Source organism: Pygocentrus nattereri, chromosome 4 (assembly GCF_015220715.1).
Source record: "Pygocentrus nattereri isolate fPygNat1 chromosome 4, fPygNat1.pri, whole genome shotgun sequence".
NCBI classification, from domain to species: Eukaryota; Metazoa; Chordata; class Actinopteri; order Characiformes; family Serrasalmidae; genus Pygocentrus; species Pygocentrus nattereri.
Window position 1 is genome coordinate 10,227,385 of NC_051214.1, and position 18,667 is coordinate 10,246,051.

General features: G+C 40.3%; 1 protein-coding gene across 5 annotated transcripts in view; it reads right to left on the minus strand.

The window, feature by feature from the left end:
* Positions 1 to 18,667, minus strand: part of ankrd6b (ankyrin repeat domain 6b) — an 84,443-nt gene that overhangs the window by 39,828 nt on the left and 25,948 nt on the right. The window lies entirely within an intron of this gene.

The window sequence follows — 18,667 nt, forward strand, 5'->3', positions numbered from 1 at the left end:
GCTTCTATATTAGACTCAATTTCAATGTCAGTGTTGAAAGCCATTAAGAATCTGTTTTAGTCCAGCTTTAGGCTAGGAGTGTGCATGGGTACTCAAGTACTGTTACCTGTTCGAGGTGCCAGTATATACTGAAATCAATGTTTAGGCATTAGATCCATTCTGTTTTTCAAAAACAAAGAAAATATAGTGGCTAACAGTTCAGAAAAACAAAAATATGATGTTTTAACAGGACCGTGACAGTTTTGCCCATATTCGTAAGTACATATGATATTTTTATGAAACGTGAGCACCTGCCAACAAGACCACACTGCCAAGGACATATAGTTAAGGATAAGACTGAGAGGGCAGAGACGTGCTGCCTGGTGTGGCTTTTTCGCTAACCTAGCTAAGTACTCTTGCTGAGGTTAGCTTCTCCCAGAAACAATGAGATACATCTATTTAACAGTCTAACATGTTGGCACTCGGTCCACTGTAGATAAAAGACCCTTAACGAGTCCTCATTAGCAATGTGTACTAAGGGTGGGATAAAACATCGATACAGCGATTTATCAGACCACAAAAGAAGTTTTCGATACACTGGTGCCAAATATCGTTTTATTTATTAAAACATGCACGTGCTGTAAACACTCTAAACTCATTTACATTTATGGCGTTTGGCAGACGCTCTTATACTTTGATTATTTTACACAGGTAGGTGAAGGCAGCGTTAGGGGTCTTGCCCAAGGACTCTTATTGGAATAGTGTAGGGTGCTTGCCCTGGTGGGGGACTAAACCCCAGTCTACAGTATAAGGCAGAGGTGTTACCCACTACACTAACCAATTTGATTTACCAGATCCACTACTTCCTGACTCCACATGGTGGCGCTATGGCGCTAATCAAGCGAATAAAGTAAACCTGTGGTGAAGTAAAAGAAACTCACAGGGGAGAAATAATGGACAATGAGAGGAAACATATCAGACAGGCACTGTCCACCTCCAAGATGAAGGTCTGGGCGCACTTCAGCTTTCACTGCATTGAAGGGACAAATTAAACAGACACAGACTCTGTGATTTGCAAGAACTGCCGCATTAAAATAAAGTATACGGGCAACACAACAAACATGCATAGCCACCTTCTTTGTCACCATCCTGGTCTGGTTGTGGAGAAAACAGCTAATGCTGCCACAATTCAAAGTCAGCTTACAATAAATACAGTTTTTAAAGCATTTTTTACCTTTAGACATTGTAAACCCATACCTTTTTTATTTTTATATCTTTAGAATATCTCATTTGTAGTATAGGCCTAATTTGAGCCAAAGAAACTGGGCCTAATCCTCCGGCAAATACAACACTAAGCTCATTTCAGAGTTCCAGTGCTCATTTAACTAATCCAGGATGCCAGTTTTAAAAACAGCTGAACTGTATATTGTTAAAGAAGAGCTAAGGATGCTTATACACCATCTATGCACCGTCTGCACCGTGCAGCCTACACTTTACACTTAATGTTATTAGTAGCTCTTACTACATGTTAACCACATTAGCCTTGTAGCTCCAGCGCAAAACTAAAGAAACACATTTTAAACACCAGACATGTCTTGGCTGATCGAGTACATCTGCAGCACGAGAAAAGGTTTTCCTTTAACACCTCCAAGTGCAAAATGACACGGCGATTTATTTTCGGCATGTCAAAACACAATACGCTCAAACGCAGGCAGCCGCATCGCAGCCAGCAGCTATGAAGCGAACACTCCAGAACACGCCGATAATACGGATCCGACCACAGGCCGCAGAGCACAATGCTGCGGTCTGGGCGAGTGAGATGTGACATGGCCGCAGGCCCGGAGTGCTGTTTCTGCAGAGCGCCCTCTTCCAGCCCGCTCTCATTACCACACATCAACATGTAGAGCTGTCAACACTGCATCGAGTGCTCCGGTGAGTCAGTCAGAGAGGGGCCAATAAAGACAAGAGTGTCAGACAGTCAGCAGTGCATCAAGGATGTGGCTCTAAGGCTTTTAACTGCGTTTACAGGAGATGGGAGGTATTCGGTTACCTCAGTAGGCCCTCTGCCAAGCGGCGGTCACATTAAGGGTGGGCGTGCCGGATCTAGACGAAATGCTGGAAAAATAATAGGGGGTTTCACAGCTTGGGAACGGTGCATGAAATCACTATCACAGAGAAAGCACAGTCCAGGTGAGGCCGATGTGTGAAATTCAAGTGTTCAAACTAGATTTACATTTATGGCACTTAGCAGACGCTCTTATCCAGAGCGACTTACAATTTGATCAGTTTATACAAGTAGGCAAAGGGGGTGTTAGGAGTCTTGCCCAAGGACTCTTATTGATATAGTGTAGGGTGTTTACCCAGGTGGGGATTGAACCCCAGTCTACAGCGTAGAAGGCAGAGGTGTTACCCACTACACTAACCAACCACCATTGTGTATGTTTCAAACTATTGAAACATACACAACTGGCCCCTTATCCTAAGTGTAGTCAGCAAATGTCTTATGTTTGTTTCTTTATTTTGCAGCTAACATGTAATGGAAGCTTATACCCCACCAATTCCTGCATTCCTACATCATCATATTTACCCAAAATGTTGTTAAGCAATCTCAAATAAAACTGCTTATGGTTTCACTGTATGACACACTGATATCGAGGGTTGGGCAATATGACAACTACATTTTGCATTACAAAGTGTGCATAATTATGTGTGTTTAACTGGACTTAATGCAGTGCAGCTTGTAAAACAAATAAAAATCAGTGTATTGTTAGATTATCATTATTATTATTATTATGGTTGTTATTGTATTTTAAAAGTGGCACTATACTTCTATTAAATTTCTGAAAAATGAATGATCATAATGCACATCCTGTATCGTGAATATGCCTTGAAGTATCGTGATATGTTTCTGCCACTTTGCTCACGCCTACTGTTACGCATAAAAATGAACAAAAATGTGTCGTGTCCTGTTTTGTATGTAAATTAATGGCAAAAGGAAAGGTGAAGGTTATATTAGGTCCAGTGACGTAACTACTGGAGGAAATCGCATTTTAATGAACATCTGTTGTAGATATTAATATCAATTTGAAAAGGACAGGAAATTTCAATAAGTGATAATATTGAATAATAACAAATAAACAGAAGAAACTCAGTGTTAAATAGCATGCATATTGTAGCACTGGGGGAACAGAGCTTTTTCAGAATGGTCCACGGCCTTTGCTTTCTGTTTATTACCTCTTATTTTTAATATTTTCCATTAGTTCTTATAACAGGTTATTCTCACTCTTCTTTTTTTTGCCAGGGCCAGTACTCCTTGGCCTTGTCATCACCCCCACCCCCTTTTCAGGAATATTAACTTCTCTTTTGCATTTCATTATTAATTTCACACAATTCCTTGTTTTAATCATGGTCATACAGACATGAGACGATGTGGTACTGCAACCACCAAACTGCTGAAACACCCACAGTGCCTCCCCATGCCCACCCATCTATCCCACTCATTTAAGGAAAAGGAAAGAGAGAAACAGCTCAGACAAGGTGGAAAAAAACATACAGATGATGGATAAACTGGACAAGACTGGGCAATCAAAATCATCTGACAAAACAAACAGAGCAGCAAAAAAAAATACTTTTTAATTAAAGGGTGACCTTTTCTTAAAGGGTGTGTAAAGAGAAATTAGCTCTCAATATACTGTAAAAATTGAGACCAAGTAATATATTTAAGATTTACTGTGTGTCTTTTCCTAGTTGGAGTGATTCGTAAGGAGGATAAGCCAATGCTTTATTAAAACTTGGGTTCCAGTCCCTCCAGTTCAGCAGCGGAACTTTTTTGGCTATGGTGAGTAACATAAATATCGCTGTTGTCAGATCAAAACCTCGTATCTCCAAAATGGTAACTTTACAGGAGAAGGAAAAAACCTGTGTTACTTTTAATGTAAATCAATGGAACCAGAATTTTTTCCAAGTAATTTTGGGTCATTTATTTTGCTCCATTCATCATGAAATTTACACACAATGTAAAGGGTGACAGGTATTTTCAAATTATGCCAAAAACTTAAAAACGTCCAAAATGGAGATACAAGGTTTTGCCCCGACAGCAACGATATAAAGGATTTGAGGTGATTGGTAACTGAGGAGATTGAGAAATGATCATTAAGTAGTGGTACAATTGGACAGAAAAGGATGACAAGGCCCAGAATCTCTAACAGCCATTCAAACTGCTGGATAAAGGGACAAATTCAGAAAGCATGATAGCAATTGTCCGTCAAAGCTGGGCAACGTAGGCATCACTGTGGAAGAATCCCATAAGGTGTAGTTTAGAGGCTGTGAAAGATTTTATATAGTAACAACTGGAGTTCTGAACCGGTGATCATAGAGATGATGTCAGTACATATTTCTTCCCAGCTGAGATCACATTTCTTTTACATCTGAGGTTGCATGAGGTTGTTTTAAGTAGAGGGAGGGAGTGTGGTTTTGAGATATCTTACAGACCATAAGCTTGAATCCTGGTTGCGGTTTGACCAGAAAGGATTGGCCATTGTTGGCCATCAGTGTCGAACAAAGGAAGCAAGAATTTCTTTTGCCAAAGGAAAACTTTTATCACATAATTTACTGACAATATTCCCAACTGTTAGTAAAACAACTTACAATGCTATACAAAATACAATAACAGCACAAAGAAATTGCCATCAGTGTTTGGGGTCTTTCATGTATAATCCACATAAGGATCCTCCCAAACCCCAGTGTGCCTCATCCCATAATTTCCTCTTTGTGGAAGCTGAGGCAGCATGTAAAGAGTTGTAATTATGGACTTGAATCAGGGATTTGAAATATAATGCTTGGTCCAATGCACATCAATGGCGTAAGATTTCTCTCATGCTTATTTCACGAGGATTACCATACCAAGAGGAGGCACCAGGACCGGAGAGCGAGTGTGTGTGTGTGTCTGTATGAGTCTGAGACTGATGTATGTGTGAGTGTGAAGGGCCCTCCTTAATGCCCCACTCTGTCATTTGCGTCTGTATTCTTTGAAGAGCAGAATACCTCTGGTATTCACACAGGCAGCTGTAAATCACATACATGATGATAAGGTTTCAACCTGTGGCAAGAACACCGCATACCTCCTAAATCCCCCCACGCAAACTCAGCACTGCTATGAACACATTCAGGCTGGTTTGTTCCCTGTAAACCTGAATGTCCAGCTCCAGTGAGAATTCCTCACATAGCTTTTGCTTCTACTGTTCTGTCAAATTTAGAACAGGTCAGTGTTGCAGTCCTGGAATAGGTACTGGAGTCAATGCTGGCAAAATAAATAAATAAATAAAATCTCTCTCTACTTACCTACAACGGGCGAGTGAGAATTTGAGTGTTCAGTCACGAAAGGGTAAAAAATCTATTTTCAATATGTGAATGAGCTTTTTTCTGACATTATATGGTCTGATAGTTCTTAAATATCAGACCATACAACATCACCAAAGGATGGTGAAGTGTCTGCGTCTTATGTATTGACCAGAGTTTCTTGTCTGAAGGAATCATAGACTACTGAATCCAGCAAAAGGCTAGTGCACACCAATCGAGATGCTCCGAGCTCCACTGCCAATGGGTCTAATCATGAATGGCGCATCCAAAAAAGGTTGGTGGGAGCTAGGGCTGCAGAAAAAAATTGATTCTAGATGCATCGCGATGCGGACGTGAACGATTCTGAACCAATTCACAAATGTCAAAAATCGATTTTCTAAATTTTAATTTATAACCGTCACACCTCAGGCGGACTCGGACTCTCTCTTGGACTCCATCTCCCAGACAGCATCGGGAAATCACATGACTCGGGACGAGCGCCCAAGTCACTACCAGCGCACGCATTCTCCTGATTATTGATCAGACGCACCTGTACAGGTTGACTTACTTTGGCACTATTTAAGACTGGTCCAAAGTGGGGTTCGGTGTGAGGTGTTGCTTCTCCACCACAAGAACGTACTGAGCGATTTTCTAGATATCCTATGACTGCATGTTATGGCCTTTTTCTCGTTTCTACCGACTTCGTCTTTGGTTGCACCCTTTTGTACTTTAGCTGGCGGTTTTTGGCTTTTTTTCTGTGTTTTGACTTGGAACTGGTTTTGTGGATTTTGAATTCTGTCCATCCCTGGGATACTGTTCGCTTCATCCGCGTTCGTCTCTCCCCTGTCAAACGTTACAATAACGTAACGTTGACGGAACGCAAAGGGCGGAACTTGGAAGTGGGTAAGTGCAGCGCCCGGATAGTCTGTGGTGGCACATAAAAACAAAAGTGCATGAGGGAGAAATCCGACCAGCTCTGCACTAAAGCCAGGTTAGGTCAGGAGTCACAACCCAAATGTTATGAAGAGCCATTTTGTCCTTTCAACAAAAGTCAAACCTTGCGAGACACAACATTGAATGCCCTGTATGTCTCAGTATGTGATAATGTCCTAATATAGGCTAAAAATATCAACGAAAACGCACTCACTTTGCTCTGCATTAAGCTTTAGTTATAGTCTCTTTCCTCCCCTTTCCATCAGGAAACCTTTCCTCAGAAGTAGAGCAGCTGGGGCAGTCATGGGCTGGAGGTTAGGGATCCAGCCTTGTGACCGGAAGGTTGCCGGTTCGATCCCCAGAGCCGACAGCACATGACTGAGGTGTCCTTGAGCAAGACACCTAACCCCCCAACTGCTCCCCGGGCGCTGCGGATTGGGCTGCCCACCACTCCGGGCAAGTGTGCTCACTGCCCCCTAGTGTGTGTGTGCTCACTAGAGTGTTTGTAGTGTTTCACTTCACGGATGGGTTAAATGTAGAGGTGAAATTTCCCCGTTGTGGGACCAATAAGTAACACTTATTGTAAAGTGTCTCTCAACATTTAACTGTTTCACGAGGCTGAAGTCACTTCTTAGTCTCCAGCTAATCACTCTCTCCGGTGTTGTCTTTTTTTATTTGTTTTGTTGGTTTATTAAAGAAAGGGATGAAATATGTGTAATTTTTTTCCAATAAAGCCTTACAAATCTGACTAGCAAATTGACAAATCAAAACAAAATGACAAAGTGAAAACTTGATGAAAAGTCATATGTCCAAGTTCCCTCGTTTGTTTAGTTTTGCACTGGAGCTACGTGAGTAATTCGGTTTATTATCCAAACTTCATGTCCTAATCACACACCTACTTCAAACTGTGCATAGTTTTGTAATCTCAGAGGCAAATCATGACTATTAGAGGCAGACCTTCTGCTCAGCCCATAATTGTCATGGCTTGGTAAAAAGAAAAAAAAATTCTGTTAGACTTTTCTGTGAGTATATTAATGTTTTTTTTGCAGCCATTCTAGATTAATAACAGGTGAAGTTTGTAAAAGACATTAAATATGTTTTATTTTAAGCTTTCAACAGACATCAACAGACATATTTCACCTTGTATGTTGCAGTTTTAAAGTGACTGTTTCAGTAAAAAGCCCTGACTTAGAGCTGCTGCTGCAATTTTCCATATTATAACTGACTAAATGCAATAATTAGGCTACTGCTCACATTTGAATTCACTGACTTCCACTAGGCCTAGACCAACAAACTTAGTCTCAGCAACTGTAAATCAAAATGTGACTGATTCAACTGACACATCCTAATTATTTTGGCAGTTAATCAAAGACTTTAGGCCTTCTGTCCTACTCTTTAAGTCCTAACCAATAGGAGAGCTGCCTTGGCTGTATCTACACAGATACCAAAAACTAAAATATTCAGAGTGGATCATTTTTCACAGGGCATTTCAGACCAACACCTAATGATGATAAAAGCAGTTTCCCAGACTTGGATGGCCACTTTTCTCACATCTCCGGCAGGAAACTTTTCGAGTCTTGGGCTAAAAACCTTCTCCAACGGTGACTCACCCTGTGAAATTCAGCCCACGATCAAGCTTAATCCATGTCTGGGAAACCAGCTTATAGGTATAAATACAAGATGCATGATGATTAAATTAAATAAAAAAGAACCAGAAATGAAAAGATTTTTTTTCTTCCAGAAAGAGGCCTTTTCTGCTGGTTTCAGACACTGTATAATGCACCGTTATCTACCAATGTAGCAAACTTCTGTAGGAGGAGAAGAAACCCAAAAGCAATACCAAATAATTTTGGTATGACAGAATGATTTTTTAAAAATATACAACATACAGAGTCTCCCACACCTTATTATACTCTGATATCACACTGATACAGTCAACTGACTGCTGAAGGCTTTCCCCTCGAGGTCCAGAGGCAGCCTCTCTATTCTGAACTTCCCAGCAAGTGTCTAATGGAGTTTCCCACAGATCGAGGCTCAGGGCCTGACCGTGATGAACAGGATTAACAGAGGCCGATTGCTGGGATGTAATACGCTGGGCTGATTAGAGAGCGGATCCCCACAGTAGCGCCTAATCCAGGGGATTGCCTGATCCATGTTGGTGACTCAACACTGCGGACCTTAATCCAACTTTTCAAAAAAACCTCTCAAATAACACTGAACTTCTTATAAAGCCTCTATGAGATGTCATAACCAATTAGTGAAAACAGTAATCACATGGCAGCAAGTTGAAGCTAAAGCCTCTGCATACAGCAGGAATGAGCGTGGCTGTCTAAATATACGAATATCTAAACTATCTTAGTATTTCTGTACTTGACAGGGTATTTGAATTAGGTAGAGCTTGCAATAAAAAAAGAGGTAAATTATGTACCATCTTGCAAATTGTAAAATGTAAATAATGCTACATTTTTGACTGATCATGCTACATAGATGTTGACACACAAGCTGACTTAGACTTAGACAGACTTTATTGTCATTCAAATTTACACCTTGCAGGTGCGCATTAGAACAAAATTACACTGCACTGGCTCAGAGTCGAATGACGCGAATGAGCTAAAGCAAAATGGTACAACAGTAAATGTGACTCAATCCCTTCTACACCATGTTTCTTTCCCTTTATGTACGATAAGCTAACATGGTAGTGTGTTGAGCTAACAATGACAATAAAAGAGCTATTTTTGTCATTGTTTTTCAGTTCGAGCTAACACTAGCTACAGCAGTTAGCTCCACTAGCTTCTTAGTCACATCCTTAACAACATATCCTTTTCAGTGCACTCATGTCTTGGATTATTGGATGTCTGATATGGAAACATCACTAATAACTATTACTGGTTGTAGTAATGAACAACATTAGCACTTCTGTTTAGCGTATATTGGCTGCATTCAGTTCCTATAGGTTCTGGATAGAGCCAAGTTCATTTCTTTGTTGGAGTTTATTATTTAAAAGCTAAAAACAGTTTAATAAATCATAAAACTTCGATACTTTTATTAAAATAATACTGCACTTTTAATGACTTTCATATTGCAACCTGCAATATGAGAGGTCACCTGCAACTCTTAATGACTCTCATATTAGTTCTAAAGCAATAAACTCCCAAAGTCTAGGACCTACAGGAATCAAATGCAGCCAATTTTACACCAATATTAGATGACAACTCATGCTCAAAGTCTTAGTGTTTATTGTGCATTTCTACAACTAATAATGCAATTATTAATAATTTACACAGATGAGATCCCCAATACTGCGCTAATACAGGTCATAACGAATAAAGCTTAATGCAGAGGGAAATTTTTATTTGAGCTTGAACAACGAAAAGACCTTAATTAACCCCCTTCTTAAAATAAAGCGATACCTGTTTTATTTTAGAGCACTATCTGAAATCACAGGCCAGCTTAGAAATCAGCATCTCTGCTTTATCAGGGTGCTTAAAAGACTCTCGTGTCTTGCTTGGAACTCTTCCTATGTCTGGGATTCAAATGTATGCCATTTATTATTCGTTGTGATTGCACACATTTCCAATCTTTGCCCAGTTATGACTGGTTCTCATTAGTACACTCTCCAGGGGCACGTTTATCGGACATAGTCTTTCCTATGCTGGCCAGGGTCAACCCGCCAGAGGCTTGGAGAAAAACATGGCTGTCTGTGTGTTTTCATGGCTCTTCCTTCCTTTAGAGGCACGACCCTGCAGTACTGGAGCCTTGGTTTTAGCTTTCTGCTGTACTGGACAGGAGCAAGACACTATGATGGCCCCTATAGTTCTGTGAAATGTCTTGTTTTCTTGGTTCTTTTGCGGAGCAAAGAACAAGACCCCCGAATACGTGTCTCTTACAATGAAGTGATGCTGTTTACCATGACTGTGTTTCTCAGACTCCTACTGAATGTACAGAATCTCAGAGGCAGATTCTCTTTTCTCCCATCTGAGAGAGCATTTATGTCTGTAAAACAGACCAAAATTCACCATGGTAACGCACTGAAAAGACCCCCCCCTCCCTGCAAGAAGAAAAATGAATAAGATTAAGAGGGGGCGTTCTCCTCCTCCTCCCTCATCCACATTCTTGGGTATTCTCTGTAAGAGGTCCGTTCATTTGGACAGAGCCACACACAATAATGAGAAGGCCTTGAGTCTTAGGATGCAGCTAGGCAACCAGGCTTTTGTTAAAAACTGAAAAAAACAACTTCGGACTGCTCAAAACCAGGGAATTGTCAGTCTTTGAGGCTGACTGTAGAGCAAAAGCAAACTCTTTGGCTGGTGAAAAACAACAGAAATGACCCTTAAACTGCAACAAAGTTTGACCAAAAAAAAAAAAAAAAACCAACAGTAAATTTTACAAAATTTATCATGATAATCCCCTAACCTTTTCTCACAGGTTACAATATTACCAAGATACTCACAAATATGTTTTGAATGCCCCTAAAATATATTCTGAATTTTTTTAAAATATACATGTTCAATAACTACAGCAAAATAATAATTAAAAACAAAAAATAAAAACATTTCCCACATTGATGTTCATTGTGTGTGCCTGCCATACAACACAGAATACAGCACAGAGTAGTACTAGTGCCTTAATAAAGTGGCATATCTTATACTTAAGCAATAGAAGACGAGAGGGAGTGCATTATCGCAAACGAACATCACGGCTGTCATTTGGTCGCCGATCATCACAGCTGTGATAGAACACTCGAGGTTGTGTGATATCACTTTTATACAACACTTAATAAATAAAGTAAGACACTAATAAACGAGGCGTTTAATGTTTTAATGTTTGCAGTTCCTTCCACCAAATTATAGCTCCTTAACCAGCAGCTTGTTGCTACGTCAGAGTAATGAGCTCCGCCCACTCGCTGGTTTGTTCTCCAGCTCCACACACTTAATTCTGAACTGTTATTATCACTGAGCAGCTTTTTTGTTGTTGTTTTATGACTCGGTCCGATTTAGTCAGACTCTAAAGATCAGACTACATGTCTGGCGAACGGTATTCAGCTCATTTCTGGCTGATTCCAGGTTGTTTAGCTGCTCTTCTGTCACAGCTGCCGACTGAAAAGCTGCTCAGTGGCGATGACAGGTTGGGAATTTATTGTAGTCTCATCTTCAGAGTCTGACCAAATTGGCTGTTGGTCAATTGTGATCTTAAAAGCATCCGTTTTCTGTTTGTGAGCAAAGAAAGAAGTACAAATTTGTCAAACTTCTTACTTAGCTACAGCGTCTTAATGGAGTGATGGTGTTTGAGAAAAACCTGTGATGTTATGGCAGAATAACAGCACAGTTAGAAGGCCTCTCAGCCAATCAGCTCGCGTGGCCAGAACTAACTGTTGTGTATATAATCACCATGAACATGTCACACATAACATTGTGAGTAATGTTGAAATCTTTAATTTACTAGAAGCCTCTGTTCATAAAAAAATGCCAATCCCAAGACGAATATTTTGGATTCTAACGGAATCACTCGACTCACCCTTTAGCCCACTAGCAGTCTTCTGCGCTGCTTGTCAGACAAATCAGGACTTAAATACAGTTAAGTCCGTATTCTTTCTTGCCTGTTACTTCATACTGATGCAGTTTGTGACTGCAAACATGCATGTATTTGTAAGATTTTACCTTTTTCTTAGGGGAAAAAATCTGTCTGCTCCTCCTTCTACCGCGCTGTAGCTGCGCGTGTTGTGATTTCTTAGAAGCTTGCTTAGTGAAAGGACCTCAACCTTTTCCACTAAATCGCCAATATTTTATTATTTTATAATAACGTTACCATATGTGTTTAATTTCACAGCATACCAAATTCACGATGACCTCAAAAGTCAAAAGTAAAGAACCACCAAAAAGATCAAAGCTCACAAGTTCATCATCATTACTACTACTATTATGTATTAGACCAATATGTGTACAAACACCACCGGACAAAAGTTTACAGTCACTTTTGATATTAATATTTAAATGTTATTTTGAAGGCAAAAAGAACTTATACAACAAAAAATGAATTCTCATAAACTAGACAAAAAAGGTATGTTTGGGCAGTCATGGGCTGGAGGTTAGGGATCCAGCCTTGTGACCGGAAGGTCGCCGGTTCGATCCCCAGAGCCGACAGCACATGACTGAGGTGTCCTTGAGCAAGACACGTAACCCCCAACTGCTCCCTGGGCGCTGCGGATTGGGCTGCCCACCGCTCCGGGCAAGTGTGCTCACTGCCCCCTAGTGTGTGTGTGCTCACACAGTGTATGTGGTGTTTCACTTCACAGATGGGTTAAATGCGGTGGTGAAATTTCCCCGTTGTGGGACTAATAAGGGTCTCTTAATCTTCAATGTTTTTAGCTGCTTACTTTACTGTAATTATCTACTTCCAATCATTTCACCACTTTTCCTGCCAAGATGAGAAAGATAAAGTTAATACCATTTGGAGAGTTAGTGCCAGTCATTTTTCAAGCACCTGCTGTTCATCATTCTGGCCACATCTAACGAACACAGGCACATGTATATGTACACAGGCAAATTCATAATGGTAATGATGACATCAAGCCAAGATTAAACTTCTGAATGAATGAGTAACAAAACATGCTTACAGATATTTGGGTTCCTGACTTCTATGCAGCCTGTATAATGTAGAATATTACTAATAAATGGGCCATCATGTGCAGATTGAAGACAACTTTGACCAGCATACAAAATCTTTTTAAAAACTAATAATTTCAGCTTATGATAATCCTTAGACTACACCCACAGTTGTAAGCTCTGATGTAGACGTGTGTAGATTTTACGCTGCTAGACAGTTAAAAAGATTTATCAATGCACAGACTTAGCTGAATCATTAGTGTGACAGAATGAAACAAATCAAACCATGAAGTTATAACAGTTGCATTAGCAGCTGTCAATCATTCAACACCAAGAATCATTTTATATGAAATGAAATCCTTCTCTCAATAACTGCCTCTGAAAAGCCTAAACACAAGTACAACCCAGCCCCATAATCAGTGGAGACTGAAGGAAGATTTAAAGGGAGTAGAAGGAAACTCGTATCTTATGTGGTGTGATTTCAGCAGATGGATTTAAGGTCAGTATGTTGGACTGGAGCCCAGTAGTTGCTAGCCTTGTTTCCTCAGAGGATTCTGAGTCACTTAAGTCATAGGACATAAAATCACATTAAGAATACATCAAAGCTTTGAGGTTTCGGTTTCAGTGTGATGTAGAAGAAGCAGCAAATGGATTGTGGGTGTTGTTATGTAAGGTTACTTCATTAGCTGCACTAAAGTGAAAGGAAAGAAGAGATGAACCACCACCTCATGTATTCATAAACTGTCCCGTACATAAGAGAGAGCGATTTTACAACGGGTTCCTGAAATGAACCCAATTGCAAGAGGCAGCCAGCATCTGGCATCCTGAAGAGTTTCCATGTTAGTATCGCTAGGCCTTCATTTCAGTTGTCTATTAGCCATTGAAAAATTGTCAATTACTTGTCATATTAATGACACTCTGTGGTGACATGCAGTGGTGCTCAGCAACTCCGGCAGCTAGTCTTTTAGGCAAAAAGATAACGGTGAGTTTCCTCAGCTAATGTTACAGTACTGGCCTTTTTCAGCTATAATCTTTCAGCTTGAAAACAGCCAGTTTGTGAGGAGGTAGCAAACACATGCCAAGCATCATAAGTGATGCCGAACGCTTAATTTCATTCAATTTATACAAGTAGAGTGTAAAATTTGAACCTGGCTATTTTTGTCTCTCTTGGCTGGCATTCTATAGCAATCTATAGATGCTGTGAATCCCAACATAGCGCGTCCGAAGTGCAGTGACTTTTACGATGTCCCCTCCTGCACACACTTCAGCAGCCAAGCTCTATCAAACATCACAGAGAAACACTGAAAACGAACTCACACAGCCCCCCCTTTCTCCCTGTAATTTCGCCAATCCTCTGTTGCACTCCGTCACTACATAGTTCCAGGAGCTTCATGAAATGGGTTTACATGGCCGAGCAGCTGCTAGTCTAAGATCACTATGTGCAATGCCAAGCACTGGCTGGAGCGGCGTAAAGCACGATGCCACTGGACTTGTGCAGAACAGTGGAGACGTGTTCTCTGCAGTGATGAATCACGCCTTACTATCCGGCAGCCTGATGAACAGACCTGGGCTTGGTGGATGCCAGGAGAACATTATCTACTGGAACACATAGTAAAGTTTGGTGGACCATAAAGACACGGTTTGACGAGTACGGTGTGGAGGAACTCCACACAAACCCTGATCTCAACCCCACTGAACACCTTTGGGATACAACAGATTGCGAGCCAGGTCTCATCATCCAGCGTCAGTGCCTGACCTCCAAAATGATTTTTGGGCACAAATATCCACAGATACATTCCAAAATCTTGTGGAAAACCTCCCCAAAAAGAATGGAAGCTGTTTTAGCCACAAAGTGGGGGATCTATAGGCTGATATATGTTTAATGGTCCGTAGTCCACATGGACTTTTGGACATAGTGTATATTAAGATGTTTCTTTTTGGGAACGTTATCTGCCTCGAGATTTGATCACCTCTTTTTTCCGAGTACAAGGCGTTCCAGATATTAACATGACTATGACCTCAATGTTACACAGCGTCTGCAGCCAATACAGAATCATCTACAGCTCCGTTCGTTAATCTGGACGCTAACCTGATCTAACTTTTTGGCTATACTACTGTTTAATCGACTCTTCCCTGTTATTTACATCCTTTCTTTTTCGTTCTCTTTTTATTTTGTGAAGACATACATATTAAGTTTATAGCAAAGCCACAAATTTAGTCATAAGCTATGTTTTTAAACTAGAAAATGGATGAATGGGATTATAAGTCACACATCAGCAGCACTTTGTAATTCCTCTGACGAAACAAATCAATAGCCAGCTTTATTGATCTGAAATGTGCTCTGAATATATATCTAACAAGCCTAGTGTATCTTTCACAAGTGTTAGAAATACAATAGCACCCAGAGAGTGCTGCTTCTGCGTGCTGATCTGTTTTACTATGGCCAACACCTCCTGTCACAATTTGTTTAACTATCCGCTACTTATTAAAAGAGGCAAAATGTAGAAGAAGAGGCAGTTTATTATGATTTGAACTAGATGCTCCATGATTTGACACAAGCTGAATTTAAAAGTTAGCACTGTGCTTATGATCTTGTTTTACAGCATGGTTAAAACATCAAAACACCTAATAAATATTATAGCAAAGCAAATAGCAAAACAAAGTAATATCTAGAAGGGCTAAAATCCATATAACCAAATGTGGGAGGCCCAATTTAAAGCAGCTATCTTGGTCACTGAACAGCATTAATGTCTATACAATCATACAATTAGGAAGTCTCCTAGAAAATCTCCAGCATTCCTCAGAGATGTTCTTGTTAGAGTCTAAACATACATTACAGGTGACTAATGTGGTCCAGGAGATACTTATCTAGCACTTTCCTTACTGACATGTGAAAACACAGCAACATTACTCAACTGTGTGAATGAGTCAATGGCCAATCTGTCTTTCTTCACTTTAACCTGCTCGGGGGCGTCAGGGTAAATGATCCCTTACAGGACTGATGGGAACACTACAAGAGGTGATGTCTTACATAAACCATCCTCACAGGGGCACATGCTGATATTACACAACGCTGGGTCCCCTTCAGGGTTAGGATGCCAGGCTTGTGGTGTCTTGCTAGCAAGCCACCTGAACCTGGTTCATGAGCTACTGGCTTGGAAGATGCCTGGTTGCTTAAGCAGGTCACATCACTGCTAATGAAGTTACACCAGGCAGAAATTACCTACAGGGCAGCATCTGAAACCAGTGGTGGGAAATCAGTAGGACTGGACCCGAATATTTGACTGCTTGGATTTTCGTTCATTGGGTAGGTATCTGGTTTTAAATTTTCTCAGCCACACACCTATTTCCAAAAAAGTTGGGACGCTGTGCAGAATACAAAAAAAAAAACCAAAATGCAATGATGTGCAAATCATTAAAACCCTATATTTTTCCAAACACAGCACAGAGACAAGACGTAAAATGGTGAAACTGAGAAATTTTATTGTTTTTTTTTTTTTTATATTTGCCCGTTTTGAATTTGATGCCAACAACACATTCCAAAAAAGTTGGGACAGGGGAACAAAAAGCTGGTAAAGTTGTGAAATGTTAAGAAAACAGTTGGTGGTTGATTGACAACAGGTCAGTAACATGACTGGGTATAAAGAGCATCTCAGAGAGGCGGAGTCTTTCAGAAGTAAAGATGAGGAGGGGGTCACCACTGCACCATCAAATAGCACAACATTTCAAGAAGAATGTTTCTCAACATAAAACAGCAAATAACTTTAGCTTTTCATTGTCTATGGCACATAATATCATTAAAAGACTCTGAGAATCTGGAGAAATCTCTATGTGAGGGACGAGGCCAAAAACCAGTATTTGCTGGCTGTCATCTTTGGGCCCTCAGGCAGCACTGCATTAAAAACAGACATGATTCTGTAGTGGAAATCACTGCATGGGCTCAGAAACACTTCTGAAAACCACTGTCTGTGAAAACAGTTCATCACTGCATCCAAAATGCAAATTAAAACTCTAAAACACAAAGAAGAAACCAAATATAAACAGGATAAATGCTGCCACCTTCTCTGGGCCTGAGCTCATTTAAAATGGACTGAGGGGAAGCGGAAAAATGTCCTGCGGTCAGACGAATCAACATCTGAAATCCTTTATGGAAATCATGGACACTTAGGGACGCTGAAGACCACTCAGCTTGTTATCAGTGCACAGTTCAAAAGCCAGTATTCATGATGGTTTAGAGGGGCATTAGTGCACATGGCATGGGAGACATGCTCATCTGTGAAGACGCCATTAATGCTGAATGATATATACATGCTTTGGCAACATATGCTGCTGTCCAGATGGCGTCTTTTTCAGGGAAGACCTTGATTATTTCAGCAAGACGATGTAAAACCACATTCTGCATGTATTACAGCAGCAATGCTCCGTATTAAAAGAGTCTAAACTGCTAAACTGACCTGCCTGCAGTCCAGACCGGTCACCACTGAGAACATTTGGTGCATTATGAAATGAAAAATAGGACAAATGAGCCCCTGAATTGATAAGCAGCTGAAATCCTGAATCAAACAAGAACAGAAAACATTTCACTTTCTAAACTACAGCAGTGTCTCCTCAGTTCCCAAATACTTACAGAATCCTGTTAAAGAAGAGGCGATGTAACACAGCGCTAAACATTCCCCCGTCCCAGCTTTTTTGGAACATGTTGTTGGCATAAATTTCAAAATGGGCAAATACTTTTCAAAAAACTATAAAATTTCTCAGTTTCAACATTTGATTTGTTGTCTTTGTAATACTTTCCTTTAAAAATATGGTTTACATGATTTGCACATCACTGCATCCTGTTTTTATTTACATTCTGCACAGCGTCCCATCAAAATAATTCATCCACTGATTACTGACTGCATGTTTGGGTGTGTCCAATTATGTAGCCCTACCATTCGTTTATGGAGACTCAAGACAGAACGCCCAAAAAAAAGTGAAGAAAAAAGGCCAGGCTAAGCGTCTCAGGAAAAGATCATGTTCCTTGTTTTAAAGATCAGCAAAATATTGAATAGCATTTTCACTGTTCCAACACTTTTGGAGCTGAGTGTCTGCCTATTATGGATAGATATCTTTGGTGGCTGGTGAATGCACAATGATTCGCAAGCAAGGGGAAGATGACAGAGTTTTGGATTAGTCAAACTGTGCCATCCGTCTGTCTTTCGTTCTTTTCATCACCCTCTCTTCTGCACACATCATAGCAAGAAGGTCAAACTCTTACCCAGTCACTAATCCACAAATGTGTTTCAGCTTCACGACACACTGTTGAGGCGAGGATGAAAGGTGAGGAAAGGTGACAAGAACATATAAAACTGTCTTTAAAATGGACAAAACTACAGACTCAATTCAGACTTTGAGGTTGCTTTTGTTTTTATCCGTTTAACTGTTTTTATCTAGTCTGCTCCATTTTATAGATAACAGCATGTCATACAGGCTTGGGCAGTATTGACTTTTTTCAAACCATCTTCAAATATTACCCAAGTAGAGAATAATTACCAGTGCTTAAAAAAGGGGGTAAACATGCAATAAATGTGTTAAAGCACCCTAACTAAAAAATAGCAGCTCTGATCACAACAGAATATGTTCAATTCTGGCCAACTAAAGCACTGACACATGTTTTGACCATAATGACCCAAATCTGAGGGAGTAAATTTGCTAACCTAACCCAACTCACCAGCTAACCTAACCTAACTTAGCCTAGTTAGGAGGCTACAGATCCAGTCAACCCACATCTGAGTACCAATTCCATTCTGTCTAATTTGCTGCTTATACAATAAAAA